The sequence below is a fragment of the Lepidochelys kempii genome, chromosome 7 (genome assembly GCF_965140265.1).
Source record: "Lepidochelys kempii isolate rLepKem1 chromosome 7, rLepKem1.hap2, whole genome shotgun sequence".
Classification (NCBI taxonomy): domain Eukaryota; kingdom Metazoa; phylum Chordata; order Testudines; family Cheloniidae; genus Lepidochelys; species Lepidochelys kempii.
Window position 1 is genome coordinate 63,136,888 of NC_133262.1, and position 18,396 is coordinate 63,155,283.

The following is an 18,396-nucleotide window of genomic DNA, read 5'->3' on the forward strand; positions in this document are numbered from 1 at the left end:
AAGCTAGGTGGTTAACAAAGGATACAGGAAGACTCCATCCATATCCCTAAAGTGCTTACAATCTCAGTTTTAGTTTTACACAACAAGTGAGAGTGAAAAGCCGTAGGAAGGAGGTACAGCAAGGAAGGATGAGGCTTCTGAGAATATTCTTAGCTGGTAACACCAATGGAGCTGATCCAAGGCTCACTGAAGTCAACAAGAGTTTGGGTTTATCTACACAGGATCTTAGTGCACAGCAAGCCAGAGTGCAAATCTACAGCATACTGGCTTGCCACACAGTAACATCCCATGTGGTCACTGCTACAGTGCACTAAAAGATGCGCAATTCAACAAATTCCTGTTTCCATTGACTTCAGTGGCTTTTGGTCCAGGCTCAGTAACAACGTGCACATCTTAGTGGGTCTGCTCAGTTGCTGAAGTAGACTATACTGAATGTTTCTGACTGTCAAACTGCAGCCGTTGAGAAATTAGGGAGCTTTTAGGAGGGATTTAAATGAGTTAAGGGCATGGGCTTGGCAGACCGGAATAGGAGAGGGCATTCCATCCACAGGTGGCAACTTGAAAGAAGGTGCAGAGATGCTTGTGAGCGAAACGGACAGTTGGAACAGACAATCTTCAGCTGGTGTAAATGGCTATAACTTCATTCAAATCAATGGAGTTATGACAAATTATACCAGCTGAGGATCTGCCCTGGAGCATCTGGGCTGTAATAATTGAGCAGAAGACACAACAGATTATGTGGTAAAGGACTAAGCAATATAAAGTGGGGAAGGGGAAAGCTACGTGTGTGAGGAAGGTCATGGAGTTTGACCTTCAGCTACCAAATTTCTCATTTTAACAAATAGTCAGATTTTGGTACTAAAAAGACTGAGGAGAAAGTATAGAATATTTTTCTTCAAAATATGTCAAAACAGAGGATCTGAATCTCAGGACCTTACTTCCAAAGGTGAAATATACACAGTAGGTGATACCAGACAAGCATATCATGTAAGGCAATTCCTTATGCATAGAAAAGGGTTACACATACAGGAGATTAGTTCTGAAGTTAGCAAGGGCAACTTCTCATCCTAGATCTCAAGGGTTGGAAACTATAAAGTTTTGCCATTATGAGCATATGTCAGTTTCTTCTGCTGGGTGAGATTCTGCTGTCATTTAGTGCAAAGCACGAATAAATCCATTGAAATAGTTGCCTTTATACCAGTGTCAATGAGAGAAAAATTTGGTCCTCTATCCAAGATCAGCTCTTTGTTTTCAGCTAAACTGACTTCTGCTTTTTGGATCATGCCCTCCACATTTGGATTGTTAAATTGGGGGAAATGTGTTGATTATTGTGAGGGTTAATGAATAGGGAAGAAGTTGAATTACTTAATTTGAATGGGTTACTATACCATCTTACTTTTCTGTAACACCTTTCATCCAACTCATTTTATTTCTGTGTAAATTCTACATGGTGGGTTTTTTTTCCTAGTGTAAACGGTATGCAAGTAAATTTCAAAAGATAAATGGGCCTTTGCACTCCAATATAATTTCTCTACAATACTATGTCTTATTTATACATTCTGAAAATAGACAAAATGGTGATGTTTTGGCTCACAGAGCCTTCAGAGTGGATAAATAACATGTATTATTGCATATAAATTATATTGGAGTGCAGAGGCTCATTCATCTTTTGCAATTTATCTGCATAGTTTAGTGTTTCCATGCCCAACTGCTTGAAACAAATCTGGCACCCAGAGTAAGTAAAATGTTTGCATGCCAAACAAATGGCACTAGCACCAAGCAGAAAAAGTGCTACAAACCCTAGGTGGAAGGGGTCATGCCCCCCTATCCACCACACATTCAAAAGCATGAATTGGTCCAAGCAAAGGCATTGAATGTTGATCCTAATGTTATGGGGATAAACTCCTTCCCCAAGACCAGTGATTTTTAATTCTAGAGCCGCTGATCAGTTTTCCAGCAGTACAATTAGAAGCTAAGACCACTCTAAATTAGACCCTGTACAGTCAGTGTTTCCAATGAAGTACAAACATCCTCTCTCCCAATGCTAGGATCCCCTTGTCCTTTTGTACATTCATCAAATGTATTTATTTTTTGTCCTGAGTACTCCAAGTAACTACAGAACTAAAGCCAGAGTCACTCTGCCAGGTGCAAAGGGTGCAAATTGCCTTGTTACCTCAATTAAATCTTGTGCCCGGCAGGAACTAAAGCACAGACACACCACCCTCATAGCAATGTTCCGTTCCACACTGGAGGGGGCATGTCTTTCAGAGGGCTGTGGAAAACATGCAGGGACAAAGTGTTGCATTTAGCCACTGGTCTGAGTAGTAGGTCAGGGATGAAGTGGAGCTTCATCACTTGCAACAGAGCTCTGAAAGGATCTTTGCCTTAGAATAGTGCAGCCATCCAACTGTGTAGGGTTGAGAAGGGAACAGAACATGCCTATGCTTCTGCAAGCCCCTCTGTTCCTCACTGCCATTTGGACACTATGCAATCCCCAAAGGCACAGCCAGGAAAGAGTTCCTGTACTGCTCTGAGCACAGAGACACAATTGCAATAATTCCTTATGGAGGTTGTGTGCGGCAGAGTCTGTTATGTTGAGCGACCCTGCTAGCAGGTATTTGAAGATCCCTGTATAAAGCACTACTTCTTCTAGCATTTGCAGCACTTGCCAAGCCACCTGACAGCAGCTTCATCAGCACAATGAAGGGCCCTAAGGCCACCATGAAATTCAGTCAGTTGACACTTGTTGACAACATGCACCATTGACTAATGGAGGCCACAGTGACAAAGTGGGTCATCACAGAGACCCCATGTGTAGACACTGGCTGCGCATATTCCTTGGCTAGTTCAGAACCTGTTCAGCAGAGTCCAAAGGTGTTGTGGCAGGTCCAAATCCTGGTGGCTGAACAGTCGGATCAGCGACAAGGAAACCAAATGTCTTTAGCCGACCACTCATTGCACCGTAGGGTTGCTGCTGACAGATTCTGATCTGGCTGTTGAGACCATAATGGACGCCTCAACGTAAGTCATGCTTTGGGGTGACTGAAAATGTCTGTGTACAGTGGGAGACCTGGACTGGCACATAGCTTCTCCGCCAGTCCGGCTGTAGACTCTTTGTGACGCATGTGTGGAGGGGCTGTGTTGCTCACAACTGGTAGCCATGAGATAGGAGGGGGGGCGCAGGGTGCCTGTGATGATATGTATGGTCAAGTTCAATTCGACTTCAACCAATTTAGTGTGAGGCAAACGACATCACGCAAGGGCACAGTATTTCACTGAGGAATATCGCAGGGCCAGAGCCGCCGTGCGAAGTGTCTGTGCCTGCACCTATGGTGAACCAGCAATTTGCTGATTAGATTATTCCTAGTCCTGACTTTGGCAGCAGTGTTTTCAAGATGGTTGTGGAAAAATCAAAGAGCAGTCCAGTGTGACAGCATGGTAGACCCATTTTGCCTCGTGTTTCAGTCATTTTCTGTTGAGGAAGACGTCTAACTCATGTTTAGAACTTTGCGTTGCGGAGGTGGGTGGAAAATGCTGGGCCATACTTGGTTTGGAGGCGCCAACTGCTACAGTAGACTGTCCACTTGGCCAGGTCAGCATTCAAGATGTTAGATGTTATAAAGTACTGCATGCTGCTGACTCATTGTGACAGGTGCAGCTTATTAACCTCAGTGGAAGGTAGAAAGCAGTGGGTGTGAGCCCCTCCTCACAGGAAACCAGAGAGAGAGACAGGGAGATTCTGCAGGAAATGGTAGAGACAGCCCGGCCTGGTGAGACAGCTCAGACTACATTTTAAGTTTTGTAATTGGTTGAGTTACTAAAAAAGCCAGACCCCAGGGAAGGGATAAGTTAGACCTTGTATAGTGTTTTTAGCATTCCCAGGGACAAGCTGAGTAACCGGATAACAGAATTCACTAACGTGCGTACATGAAGTCCTATGTGCTCCATTCTTGTACATTGGTAACTGTTCTGTCAGACCAAGATTGTGCCCTGCTCTTAATGCAGCAAGATGAAGGAGTGGGGGGCACGTGAAGAGCCTTCCCCCTCTCTGTAGATCAACGCAAGGCAAAATCTAGGGCTAACCATGGTTCTAGGTTCATTCTCCCACTCTCTACGCCCCCCTTCTCTCCTCTGCCCAAGTTGGTATGCATGGGAGCTATGTGTTGTGTCCACCGGGGTATGATAATGTTACCTTTCTGTGACAATGTGCCTCTCTCCATTTGTGGCTTAAACCCACAGTTTAGCCGCTGGTGCATAGCACCTTTCATCTCATCTCCAGACCATAAAGAGGAAAAAAAACACTAAAATCAGTGGGACTTAGGGACATTTGAAAATCCCCCCAGGTACCTGTTTGCAACTTTGGGTGCCTAAATGCCTTTAAAAATCTGGCCCCAAAGTGGCTTACCCAAGATCAAATAAGTGGCAAAGCTGGGAATAGAACCCCGAGCTCCTGACTCCCAGTCTCTTTCTTGAGCCCCATCTTATCTATTTGTGCGAGTTAATTCCTGTATACACTGTAATAGACAATAAATCCCACTTATGCAAAACCCTCGCCCAAAACAGGGAGGTGAAATAGCTTAGGAAACACATCTCCAAAAGTGAACCAAATGGACTATCTATGTTATGCATTTAGAGTATTTAAAAATAAGACATAGGTATTGGAAACTTTTTTGATCTCATTCGCTATACATTACACTATCCCATTAATATGAAATGTAACAAGATGTTATCAGTACTTGGAACATCAGTGCATTAACACAGAAACACCAATATGTTCCCAACCTTACCATAAAACTGAAAATTCCTAATATGGGGTGCTGCAATTTGCACATACTAGGCCCAGTCATGATTGATGCATAATGTAATTGTGCCGTTGCGAATAGGCAGATCACACAAGATAATTTCCATTTGCTTTTCAAGGAGCTGATCTTTGAAGAGGTCCCTGATGAAATTCTGCTTGGCTCTGATAGTAGCCTGACCTGTAGCTTGTTATACACTGCGGTGTGAGTGTATTTATACTGTCCCCCTATACTGTCAATTTAATTGAAAACTAAAAGTTCTCCTATAGCCACATAACAAAACTGCCGTTGAAGTGAGGGCATCCCAGAGCTTGTAACCGAACTGCACCAAACCTACTCTTTTTTTTTTTTTTTTTGAGGATGAAACATTCAGTTTAACTTTGTAATCTCTGCAAGTATTTCATTTTGGACAGTATGAAGTGGGGACACTGAACTATACTGTAGTGTAATGCTGAAACTGCGAAGGGATATGGATAATCAGAATACATTTGCACATTTATCGGGGCCTCTGAGCCTTTTGGGTTTCACTGGCTAAAATGTTCAGTTAGCCAAACTCCTCCATTCAGTCCTAAGACTTCTTATATGTTGTGGGTTTGATACTGTGCTCGTTTACATGCATGTTGCACTATTATAACTCCACTGATTGCAGGGAAGTTACTCCTGACTGATGGCACGGTGAGAGCAGATCAGATGCTGACATTTCCACATAAAGGCCCACTTTTTTTCCTCTGTTTTTTTCTTAAATCTTTCCTTGAAACCCTTTCTTGTCATGATACAGGCAAGAAACTTGACAATGCTTAGGCATCTGGTTTGGTGAGACCTCCAGTATTGTGTCATTGTTTCCTTGTGTCCCCCTATCAGTCTATGTCCATCACATCCCTTGTAGGTAGTTTGTAAGCTCTTTGGGGAAGGAACCCTCTGTTTGTTCTGTGTTTATACACAATGGAATCCTGGTCTATGATCAAGAAAAGCTCTTTGGCATTATCGCAACACAGATAATTGATGATAATATGGGGGGAGTGTATAATATTTTGATTGCAACTTACACCTACCTAGACTCCTTTACACATTGGTAGAATAGGTGTTGAGAGGTCTATGGGAATCTTATATGAACGTGCAAGATTGTTAGTACAAGGGGTGTCCGATTTACTTCACTTCTGAATTTGGTCCACTCTTTCTATTAAGATGTGGCGCACACTAGTAAGAAGTTTGAGAAACACTGTGTTGTAGTCTTCAGTAGAACACTTTTTTTAAAAACAAGGTGCTTAAATTCTTTTTCATGTACTTTATTTTATTTACTTCCTGTAAGGCAGAAAACAATCTGTTGCCATTCAACAACCAGGCTGTCAGAGGATGGAAATGGTGTGGTCTTCTGAGCCACTATTGTGTTGCTATTGCATTTAAAGACATACAGGAAAACTCGAGCCTGATTCTACTGTTGTTCACAATAGTGTAAATCATTAGCACCCCACTGAAGTCAGTGGAGTTATCCTGATGTAAGTGAGATCAGAATCTGGTCATGTCTGAGTTCCTCTAGATAGTTTTCTGCAAGCCAGACCAAGGAACCAGTTAGTTGCACTTTCTGAGTTTACCAATTGGGTCGAACAGATAGACTCGGAGCTGTGCTTTAACCAATAAGAAAATGTACCAAATGAGTCAAGGAAGGAGCTTATTACTACTTCACTGGGAATAGCATTCTATCAGCTTAAAGCTATGTGAGTGGAAAACTAATTCCCATGGGAAAATATGTAGCCTGAACTCTAAACTATAATATGTACCTGAATTGCAATGTCATAAAAATGTTGCACAAGGGTTACATGAGCTAAAGATCCCCTGAATCAGAAATGAAGCCCAAGAGGAAATGGATAAATACAAATAATTCCAGTTGCAAGTATACTATTTAAATGGAAATCCAGTTTTGTTTTTATTTTATGCCTTACCAACTACAGCAATTACATTGGAGATCATGGTATAGAAACTGCAATTGAGATTCTTTACCACTGTGTTTTGGGTGTGACTTACACTAACTTTCGTTGTTGGTGCAAGGGCCTTAAAGAGGCAGACAAACTTTTTTCTTTAAAAATGGGTTTTAGTGTAAAAGTAGGTTAATCCATCACTTAAATAAGGCCATTTCTTTAGTCTTATCTGCCTTCCACTTTAGCGTACACAGGTATAACTGAAGGCAGAGTTCATTAAGGTGCACAAGTGTAACTGATGGCAGCATTTGACCCTGCAGGATTATTACTGGTAGTTGTATGTGAGTCAGAGAACATCGTGACCCCAAAATGCCAGGCTGAATGTGCAGGGCTGGCACTTAGGGGAAAAATCATCTTTTTACTTACTTTTGAAAACCTTGGCATAGATTTATAACTAGTAATTTTGGGACCTTTGGTTTTTGGCTGCACAATCTGAGATGTTTTTAAAGAGTCATGTTTTTCAGAAAGTGGGGAGCATCCCCACCCTCTCAAAATCACAGGTTTTCTAAGGTGTCCCAAGTTGGCCACAGAAGAATACTAGTCACTTTTGAAAATCTTGACCTTGACAAATTAGAAACACCGTAAACCTGCAACCCTATGAAGCTATTGTTAGTTGCTTTTCCAAGTGGAACTGTGCAGTATCTCAATGGCCTAACAACCTCTTATCATAAGTCATTAGTGGAGTATAGTCTATTAAGTCTCATAACGTACTTTTTATTTTTTACCCAAACCTTAAAAGGGCACTGCCATATAATTTCGGGCTCAAACTTTTGGCTTTCTCTTTCAAAAATTATTACACTGGAAGGTGTTTGGATCAATCTCTAGTAAAAGTTTCAGACACTATTATTTTCCTTAAGGCTCTCATCCTGCAACCCTTCCTCTCGTGAATAGTCCTTGCACAAATCATCCCATGGACTTCTAAGGGGTGACATACATAAGTAAGGGGTGCAGGATTGGACCTTTAATTTCCTTATAGCCTTAGAAAACTACTTAGCAACTTAGAGTGAAGATTCAGTTGCTGTGAGCCGCTCGTGAAATGATACTCGCAACCTAAAAAACAAAGCTCCACTGGGGTGAAACTTGTCACCTAATATAAAGCCACCTAGTTCTGCATTAAATGTTTCCTGCTCCTGGAGACTTGGATATGGGCAGTTGTGCCATAAATTGTTTATATCTGTTGGCATGCTGCAGGCGTAGGTTCTGGAACTAGGGTGCTGGGGGTGCTGCTGCACCCCCTGGCTTGAAGTGGTTTCCATAATATACAGAGTTTACATTTTGGTTCAGTGGCTCTCAGCACCTCCACTATAAAAATTGCTCCAGCACCCCAGACTGCAGGGCAGCCTCTGGTTAGCCCTCCCAGTGAGACAGGCCACCTAATGGTACAGGGGATCGGCACTTCTGTTTCCAAAGAGAGTGAAAAACCTTGCACATGACAGAGGTAATAAGGGATTCTGTGCGTATTTACCATCCTACCCGTACAGCATGAATAATAGACATCATAGTGATACTGTTCCATGTAGACGAGATGTTTTCCCATCCCAGTGTCAAATGCAATCCTCTTTCTTCAGGTCCTAAACTCTTTAGTCTGTTGATTTCAAACAGGAATGTAAATTAGCGGGATAGGATTTATGATGACTGAACTTGAATTAGGCAAGCTTTTCTACTGGAGGATGTGAACTCAGACTCACATTACTGTAGGTGCCATTTTTAAAAGTGCTTACTCTGTCATTTTAAAACAGTGAGACAAAAGGTTTCATTGCACAGCCTGTTTCTCTGGGGCTCCTCTGCTCCTGGCCAGTGGGTTTCACCAATTGGAGAGACTGTCCACCTCTGAATCCTGTAACAGACAGCTGTAAAACACGAGGCCATGTCCTCAGATGATATAAATTGGTGTAGTACCATGATTATGCCAGTTTACCCCAGCTGAGGATCTGGCCCTAACTCTACTGCAACTACTTTTAGCTGTTAATGTTTAGCTATTACTGAAAATATTTGTAATTAGTGGAGGTCTGCGAACCCTTTGCAATGAAAAGTGAAGCTATAGCAGTCACACAATATAAGCATATTGACTTTGAATTACATAACTGTTACTGAATCCATTTCCCTGGGAATTTCACCATGTTGTGCTTGAAAACAGGTCCCTTAGTTAGTCCAAATGAGCCCATTTCTGAAAATATGTAATGCCTTCCAAGAGAAAAGTGACTTGAAAATTGGAATTTGAAATTTTGCATGTTGGGAAAACTAAAATATGTTTGGCAGCTTCACTAGGCTCTCTTCACCCCCCAAAACTTATGGATGATGGCTAAGGACAAGTCTTGTATCCCCTTGTCAAAACACCTTTGTAAATTGGTTCCTTTCTTGCATATTTTGTAGGTGTGAGGGTAGAGGGAAGATGAGGAGCCACAGGGCAGAATGATTAAAGACACTGGGCCAAATTCAGAAGTGATGTAAGTGGTGGTGTTAGTTTAATGGAAGTAATTTGAGCATGAGTGAGTGTAAATTGGTCTGATTTACACACCAACGGAAGTGTAGGATTGTAGCAGGAAATGCAGACCCCTGGCTTTAGCTGATATCTCCTTTTTAAGCTTTTCTGACTATAACATCACCTTCTATCTTTTACCAATCAGATCAATACCAGCTTACTAATGTGTAACTTGTGCCATTATTTAGGGCACCTCTAACTTTGCCTCATTTTATTTTCACAATAAAAACTTGGGGACATATCCCCATTTTCCCATTTAAGTGGGAAATGGAGGTTTGACATGGACAGGCCCAGTGGCAACACAGAATCCCAGAATGAAAATAGAATTTGAGGTCATTTGTATAAAGTGATGGGATGATGGTTATGGTATGGTGCTGTGCTCTAGAAAGGATAATGTCTAGAACTATAGTCTTATCCTGCTCCCTTTGATGTTCTGTCTCTGAATTTAGTGGGGGCAGGATTGGACTACATTTTATTAATTAATCAGCCTGAATGGAAAGTAGGAGCAAGCCACCTTTTCAGATCTTTTCTAAGTCAAAAGATAGAATTCAACGAGACTTAATTGGCCAGATAACTTGTATAAGTGTTACCAAAGTGTAAGAAAGACAGATCCTTTGGGTGTCTGTCAGAGGGAGATATTATCTGCCCAGGATGAGGCTACATTCTCTTCAGGGTTGTATCCCATGTCCATTTGTTCATATTGGAATGTAGCACAATGTTATTTCCGCTGTGGATCTTCTTTTAGGTACAGATTTTCATCATTGCTTTTTGATGTGACGTCAATTATAATTCTTGATCATTTGAGGTGCTATCTTTCTAGCACATCCTCATCTTTCAAACAGTGTGGTAGCAAGTGACTCTCTGTGATATCGGTTGTGCAGTCTCTTGTCTCTGGGTTTGTGCTGTGCTTTGGGCCTTCAGATTTCCACCTCAAGTTTACAGCCACTGATGCTACATTTTTCAAGAGTCTGCCTTAGTTTTGCATGTCTCACTGCGATGACATAGTTTGCTGCTTCAGGTTAGGGTTCCGTAGCAGGCTAGCTTGTTGCTATCTTGAATTTGTTCTTCTCAGCAACTCCTATACTAGTGATGATCTAGCATTTTGACTCGATCTCCATATACATTCAGAATGAGCTTATGCTATAGATTATGCAGCTTTAGGGGAAAAAAATAGAAGTAATTATTTTACATTGCTTTCCCAAGATCAAATATCCCTGCAAGGGGCTGATTGGAATGAAATTATTGAGACCATCATGTATAACACTCATTGACATAGAGACAGTCTCCAGATGAGCAGAAGAAATGGCAAAAAAATAAAATCCCATTGACAACGTGATGCTAGAAATGGTGACTTTACAATGTAAATATTTGCCCTCTGTAAGACCCGTAACATTGCATTGAGAGAGTTACTATAAAGTTACTTAGCTTCTCCTTTGTACAGTTCAGATTAAACAAACAAACAAATAAAAAAACCCACAAGAATTAAAGCCAAAATCTTGTTGAAAAATTATCCTTCTAAATTTTGCCTGAGTCTATGTTCTATTAATTTAACCATCCTAAAATGTTTTGTGATAAGCGCCATGCTTCTAAACAGTGGAAAGGGAGATGCTCCCCCAGGCTTTCATGGAAATTATGTTTATAGTAGAAGATCGTGTTTGCTTCTCATTCCCTTAAGCAGAAAGATCTTCACTTGTACGTTTTCACTGGCAAAAATGTATATATCATTTAAGTCATTACAGGTCTACTGCTCATTTGTTACAATAAACTATATCATCCTCGCGAGGAGGCCAAAAGGAGCCTGTAGCCATGAATATACATCTTCCTAGGGTAACTCAATTCAAAGCAGCAGTATGCCATGGTAAAGTATTACTTAATTTATACTACTAATGTTTAACATTGATTCTGTGTGGGGAAAATAAAGCCCAACACATTTTGAGAACCTACATCAAGGTTTAATAATTTAGACCTAGTTAATGTGATAATGAATTTACTGACAACTAAAGTGCAGTTTCAGTACTTACATTTTTAGAAATACTGACTCTGAAACTAGGTTTTCTAGGCAGAAAATGTATATTATAGGATTGTTTTTGTAATTTGCCCACCCTCTCCCTCTTTACTCCCACCATGAAAAATGGTTCTTTAACTATGTTCACTAACTGCTGGAATGCAATGGGTCTCGTACTCTGCATCTGGTGAACTGAAGGACACTGATGTGCTTTAATGGGATATTTGTATTTCAAAAATTTCTTAATTGATGAGAGCTGCTTAACATTTCAAAAGTGTGGCCAAAAAAAAGAGCTAATCTGCAGCCTCAAATATTGTATTTGGCTGCTCTGCCCCTAGTACAAAAACTGGGTATCTCTGTTATCTTTTTCTCTTCCCTGCCTGGAGTGGCTGCTACAACCATTCCTCTGGCCCCTCACCACAGAGCATGTTACACAAGTGACGTGTAGGTCACTTTAAAAGCCCTTGGAGGGGGAGGGGTTATTTATTTTTTAAATCTGACATAGCATGATTTCCTCCACCTCTCTCTGACCTTCCTGTGTCAGCGCTCGGGCTGCAGCCATTTCCAACTGCCCCTGTGGGTGTCTTATATCAATCAGGCTTCCTTTCAGATGGCTGAAATAATGGGTGTCCTCCACATGTCCGAATGTGTCAAGGCTTCTGCGATATACCTTCAACTGGGAGTCGGGGCGCTCAATGTCTCACAGGAAGAATTTCCTCAGCAGCTGGCTGGATTGGGCCTTATCGGAGCACATTTCTGAAGAGACCTCATGTGGGCCTGCAGCACCTTAGTGGACAGGCTGTTTTTTTGCAAGGCTGCTGTTTAAAACAATAACCACCAAGTGAAGACTGTCCATTGTGCATTAGCAGGGACTGGTGGCTACTCCCCTAGACTAGACAGGCTGGTGATGCAATCTGGTTTTAGAAACCCAGTACTGCAAGGGGAATCCTGGCTCATTGAGTCTACTCCTCTGCTGTCGCAGGCAGACCCATGATATAATGCTGTTCATAAACTTAACCAGCTCCATAGGAAAACAAGTTAGGCTATTTGCTCCCACAACTCCTCTTGGAAGGCTGTTCCAGAGCCCCACTCCTCTGACACTCCTAGATTCCTCTATTGGTGTGAGCCAGCTAGCATTCATTCAGCTAGCAAGTCCTAGAGAAAGCAGTAATTTTACAGTTAAGACTAGTACTGTGAGAAATCCATAGCTACTCAGGGCCTTCACACTTTTCCCCAGGCTTCAGATCGTGCCCACTTGGAACTTCTTGTATCAGCAAGTATAGGAGTCAGATTCTCCCTCTCAAGGTCCCCTGCTGCTTTGGCCAAAGGAGAAACTGCTTCAGCTCTTAGCAGAATACTGCAGCGTATAGTGTTGGGTGGGGGGTGCATATGAACACGGTATCTTCTATTAGCTGGCCCACATAGACTATAAGAGATCTGCTGCTAGTTTTGGCCACAGGAGATCCCCTTTATTTCAAGGGAGAGAGGCCTGTAATATTGGAGCTGAATCACCGGGGTTCTGTTCTCTGCTCCCTATGAATAGGTATGTGCTTTATGTAGTAATTCTGTGTGTTATCTGTAGCGCACAGATTTGTGACAATAGGGCTTATCTGACAGTGGAGCAGATCTGATTCCACCCAGTAGAAGGCGATGGTACATAGATATATGCTACAGGACCCAATTCTCTACAGTATCTTAAGTCGTGGCTTAGAATCATGACTGGTTCACCTGTCACTGGAACCAAAATGAAGCTTTTTAGAAGTTTAGAAAAGTTCAGCTATTTTTTTCACTCTTGCATACCTCTATATTTCCTGATTCTGACCAGAACTAGAATGCAGCATGGTCTAGTGCAGCGGTTCTCTAACTGTGAGTTGGGACCCCAAAGTGGGTCACGACCCCATTTAAATGGAGTCGCCAAGGCTGTTTTAGACTTGCTGAGGCTTGGGGCCAAAGCCTGAGCCCCACCACCTTGGGCAGTGGGGCTCAGGTTACAGGCCCCCCTGGCTGGGGCTGAAGTCCTTGGTCTTGAGCTTTGACCCTTTCCCCGCCTGGGACGGGGAGGCTCAGGCTCTGCACCCCCGTCCGCCTTGCACCCGGGGCGGTGGAACTTGGGCAGACTCAGGCTTTGGTCCCCCCCTCCTGGGGTCATGTAGTAATTTTTGTTGTCAGAAGGGGGTTGTAGTGCAATGACGTTTGAGAACCCCTGGCCTAGTGGACTGGGCATGGTGCTGGTAGTTAGATGCAGTTCTCTATCTGGCTCTGCTACTGATTTTCTTGACCTTGGGCAAGATCTCAGTGTCTCCTGTCTATTTCGTTTGTAAACTCTGTGGGACAAGGACTGTCTCTGACCCTGCATTTAGAATAATCTCAATCTCCATTGCTCCAGTGATATGAAATAAGAATAGCAACAGAAATTGAAGGGATGGGGCAGAAATTTTGTGAGAAAGCCTGATCTTAGGAGGCATCCAGACTCAAATTGTCTGCATTATTTGGGTCTGCAAGCACACACACCATGGGGTGATTATCTGACCCAAAATGATGACTCATTCCCTTTCAAGGTTTGCCCATCAATTGAACTAAAAATCCCTACAAACTACATTTGTACACCAGGAGCTGCCACGATGAAATATCATTTCTGGAAGTAGAGAGACAAGGTGGGTGAGGTAATATCTTTTATTGGGCCAAATTCTGTTGGTGACAGAGACAAGCTTTCAAGCTTACACAGAGCTCGAAAGTCTGTCTCTCTCACCAACAGAAGTTGGTCCAATAAAAGATATCACCTAACCTACATTTTCTCTAATATCCTGAGATCAACATGGCTACCCCATCACTGCAAACATTTCTGGGAGTAGAATCTTAGTGCTCCTAGGGATCATCCAGTGAATTCGTATTTCTGGCATGGAAATATAATTCATTGAATCCCAGTATCTGAGAGAGTAGTGCAGTCAATTCCTCTTAAGATGAATTGGAGTTGTCTGGAGAAAAGCCATTTCCCCAAACACAGAGGTTTCCTTTATGCCATGTTCTATCACTTTCTTAGGCTTTCTTAGGCTTTCCTGAAAGTCACTTGTGCAATGTTATATGGACCTTCCAGGCTCCCTCTCCTTCTACAACCTGTGTCCCCACTGCCTAAGGGCTAGTCTACATTAGAAGGGCTACAGCTGCACAACTGCACCAACGCAGCTGTGCCGCTGTAGCGCTTCTGGTGAAGATGCTGTGTGCCAACGGGAGAGAGCACTCCCATCAGCATAAAAAATCCACCTCTGCGAGAGGCAGTAGCTATGTCGGCGGGAGAAGCTTTCCCACCGACATAGCACTGTGCACTCCGGTGCTTAGGTCACTGTCACTTGCATTGCTTGGGGGTGGTTTATTTACACCCCTGAGCTATATGAGGGTATGTCTTCACTAGCAACGCAGCAGTGCTTTAACGTGGCGCCAGCCCTGGAAGAGAGCTCTCCCAGCTCTGTAAAAAAAAACAAAACAAAAAAAAACCCCACCCCCCATGAGGGGAGTAGCTCCCAGGGCTGGGACCGTGGTTCCCAGTGCTGGTGCACTGTCTACACAGCCACTTTACAGTGCTGAAACATGCAGTGCTCAGGGGGGGTGTTTTTTCACACCCCTGAGCAAGAAAGTTGCAGCGCTGTACAGTGGCAGTGTAGACAAGGCCTCAGTTATACCAAAGTAAGTGGTAGTATAGACCAGGCCTAAAGCTTCCCTTTCTTCCTTGATCTGCTTTAGTTCTTATCCCACCCCCTCAACTCCCCCCTCCAGACCCGCTCTTTCTTCTGTTTGGCTAAACTGCCTTTACTTCCTCCATTTACATCTACTCTTCCTTCCTTGGTTTATCTCTGTCCCTGCTTCCTTTGCAATTTCCTGCTCTAGAAAAACTAATATTTACCTGAAATGGACATCACATAAGAGCAGCCATGTGACTTAAGCTTAAGTACTTCTAGAAATGGGTTCTGCTTGCTAGGAGGTAGTGACCTGGGTAACCAGTCCTTTCCCCACGTTAATTCCAAGCTGGAGGTACAAAAATCTTTGCAATGGGTTCAAGTGACATCTCTGACCTGTGCACCAATTACCAGGTTGTCTTTTATACTATGAAGTAGTTTCATTCACTTCCTCCTTCGCTCCATTTCCCAAGCATTGCCCTGGTAATTTTTGGATGTGTAAGGTCTTCAAAAAGCATTTTTCCTTCCATATACTCTAAAGACATGTTGTTTCTGTTTACAATCTAAGTTACCGGGGACGCTGACATGCAGGGCCAAACTTTAATTTTGCTTACAACAGTGTAAACTGGGAGCAACTCCACTGAAGTCAGTGGAGTAGCACGTTGGTTTTCGATCGGTCTGAGCAGAGTCTGGGGCCCTCAGATTTCTTAGTATCTGTCGCTGGCTGCACCAGATGTTACTGACATGGGGCTGACGGAGTTTTCCCTTTTTGTAGCATTTGTTTCCTGAACACAACTGGCAGCTGTCCTCCTGAGTAGTTAAAAAATTGAGCTTGGGACACCCATCCAACACCATTACCATGTACGGTCTTTCAAATGGCAAAAAAAAATCATGCATTCATTTCGGCTACTCTTATAGCGGAGATGAATAGTGTATTTCATAATGTTACACAATGTAACCATAATAGCACAGCCAGGACGGTAAATTCATTTTACTTCCACAAAATTCATAATTGGTGACATCGCCAGTGGGAGCAATTGATCTCTGCTTTCCATTTGTTCTTAACTGTTTCCACTTCAATGAATTACAAGAATTGGGCTGTAGGGACCCCACCCTCTGCATGTTCATATGGTATATTATGCAAGAGCAAGAGGCTTCGGAAAATTGCCTGTTATAGACAATTCCTGCATTAAATAAAAAGGCAGTATTTTAATTCTTTTCAGGTTTCTTATTGCCTTTCTGTTTTGTATTGGAGCTGAGGAACAGGTGTAATTCAGTGTAACTAACCTGCATTATCTGAAATTAATGAGTTCTGTGTTTATTCTTTTAAATGAATACAGTTTCTAGTAAATCAAAAGAAAAGCTATGTGTGTTTGCCTGACTTTTACCTCTATGGGATTAATTAACACCTTGTGACAGGGAAGTCATATGTCAAATCTGAGCTCTTATTGTCAGTCTAATGAAAATAATGTTGCTAGTGACCTGTATCATGACCTTTCTGATAGAGTACAAGTTTACTCATTCAAGATGCTCAAAATGCAGTCCTGGCCCTTAAAAAATGTACAGACTCTCTCTCACTCAGTGGGGTTGACCCTAGAGGACACAGTGAATTTTGAAGTGTGTATATCTGATCATGTCTTATTTTTAATGTTGTTGGCCTTTGTAAATGAGCTGTCTTTGATTGCCAAAACCATCTGGCTTCATGATGGTTTTGTGCCTCAGCTATAGTTATGGCGATGTGAACAATACCTAGATAGAAAGAAAAAAATCACAAGAGATGCAACACTTCCATGTTCAGGATATTTTTCTTAACTGTACTCATCCTCTAGCACATAATTTTTGTGCTTTGCTCCATACTCCCTTAGGAGCATCTCCAGTTTCTCTGGGGTCCTAAACACTAAGCTAACCATCTAAGCAACTAAAAGCAAAGGGTAGTGAGTGTATTTCATGTCACTGACAAAAGCAAAGGAAGTGGTTTAGTCTGGCTTACTCACTGTTTTCCTAATTTTATTAGAACTGGACATGGGCTTTAACAGATGAAGCATGCTGACTTTTTTGTTAGAAGCAGATGGATGTAGCCTGTAAATTAATTAGAGAAGCTTGCTGTCATCCATATCTGTCCCATTTTTGATTCTTTCTTTGATGCAACATTCTGGATGGCTCAGGGAGGTGGTAACAGGATATGGAGTCCTTCACCTCTAGGTGAAATTAATTAATGAATACTTTTAAAGTTCTTTGAAATCTTCAGATAAAAGATGCTAGATAAGTGCGCAGTATAATTATTGGGTCACCAACTGGAATGTGAACTTGGAATTGTAGTGATCAAAAATTTCCATCTGATGGCTTTTCAGTGGCCTCATTAAAAGGAATCAGTGGTCTCAAGTGCCCAGTTCACAAAATCTACCATCACAGTTGGCATCTCTATTGGGAGTGAACAGAGTAGCCAGGAGATCAGTGGATCAATGGAGATTTAACTACTTTCAAACCTCTCTAGGTAAGCCTAATGGCCTCAGTTCAGTTAGTGAAATACATGCTCCAGTGTCTTGCTGAATAAGGATGATCTTAAGCAAGGTTCAGTTTGGGTTGGTGCATGGGTGTACTATGTTGCATCTATTCCAACAGATCTTCTTGCACAGTGAACTGAGTGTAACTGATGCAGCAATGTTGGCTTGAGTTCGCAGAAAGCCTGAAACAATAAGTCTAAGAAGGAATGCTGCAAACTGCGTCATTCATTTCAATGGGCATTAACTCAGACGAATGAAATGATACTTCCAATGTCAAAATTTTTAGCTGTTTCACTGATCATGAAAACAAGTAAGAATGAAGAAGTATCATGAGCTACACAATCTACTCTTTGTGATGGTTCATTTTGGTGGCAGGAGTGGGAAGGTCTAGAAGATGCTGGCATTTATTTTTTTTAACCATCCAAGGAGCCATGCCCAAGGAGTCCAGTCGGGCATCTGAGCTCCCAGAAGGAAAGCAGAGCCCTAAGAACCCAGCAGACCCCATGAGTGTACTTGAACCCCACGGAGTGGGAACCATGCGCAAAGAGCCCAGTGGAGCCTACAGAGCACGTATAATCATATTTGATCATCTGCACAATCTATTGAGAGCAGCATCTCATCCAGATGTCAAGTGGCCAGACTTTATTTTGTGTGTGAAGCTTGGACAAGGGCCATTGTCCTTGTCTTTTTTTCTCCCGGTGCTTAAAAGGAGATATGTGCTTAAGTGTTTTCCCAAATCAGGACCAGTGACCTGTGGACTGAGAAGACTTTGCTAGCCAGTGCTATGCTTTGAGCTCTGGCACTGTATTTCCATTTTAAAAAATAGTCACTTAAGTCTTCAAATGTTAGTAATTTCTTACTATCATTTTTCACGGCTATGGGCAGGTTCTGATCTCAGCCATACCAACATAAATTTAGAGCAACTCTATTGAATGCCATGGTGTTACTCTACATTTACA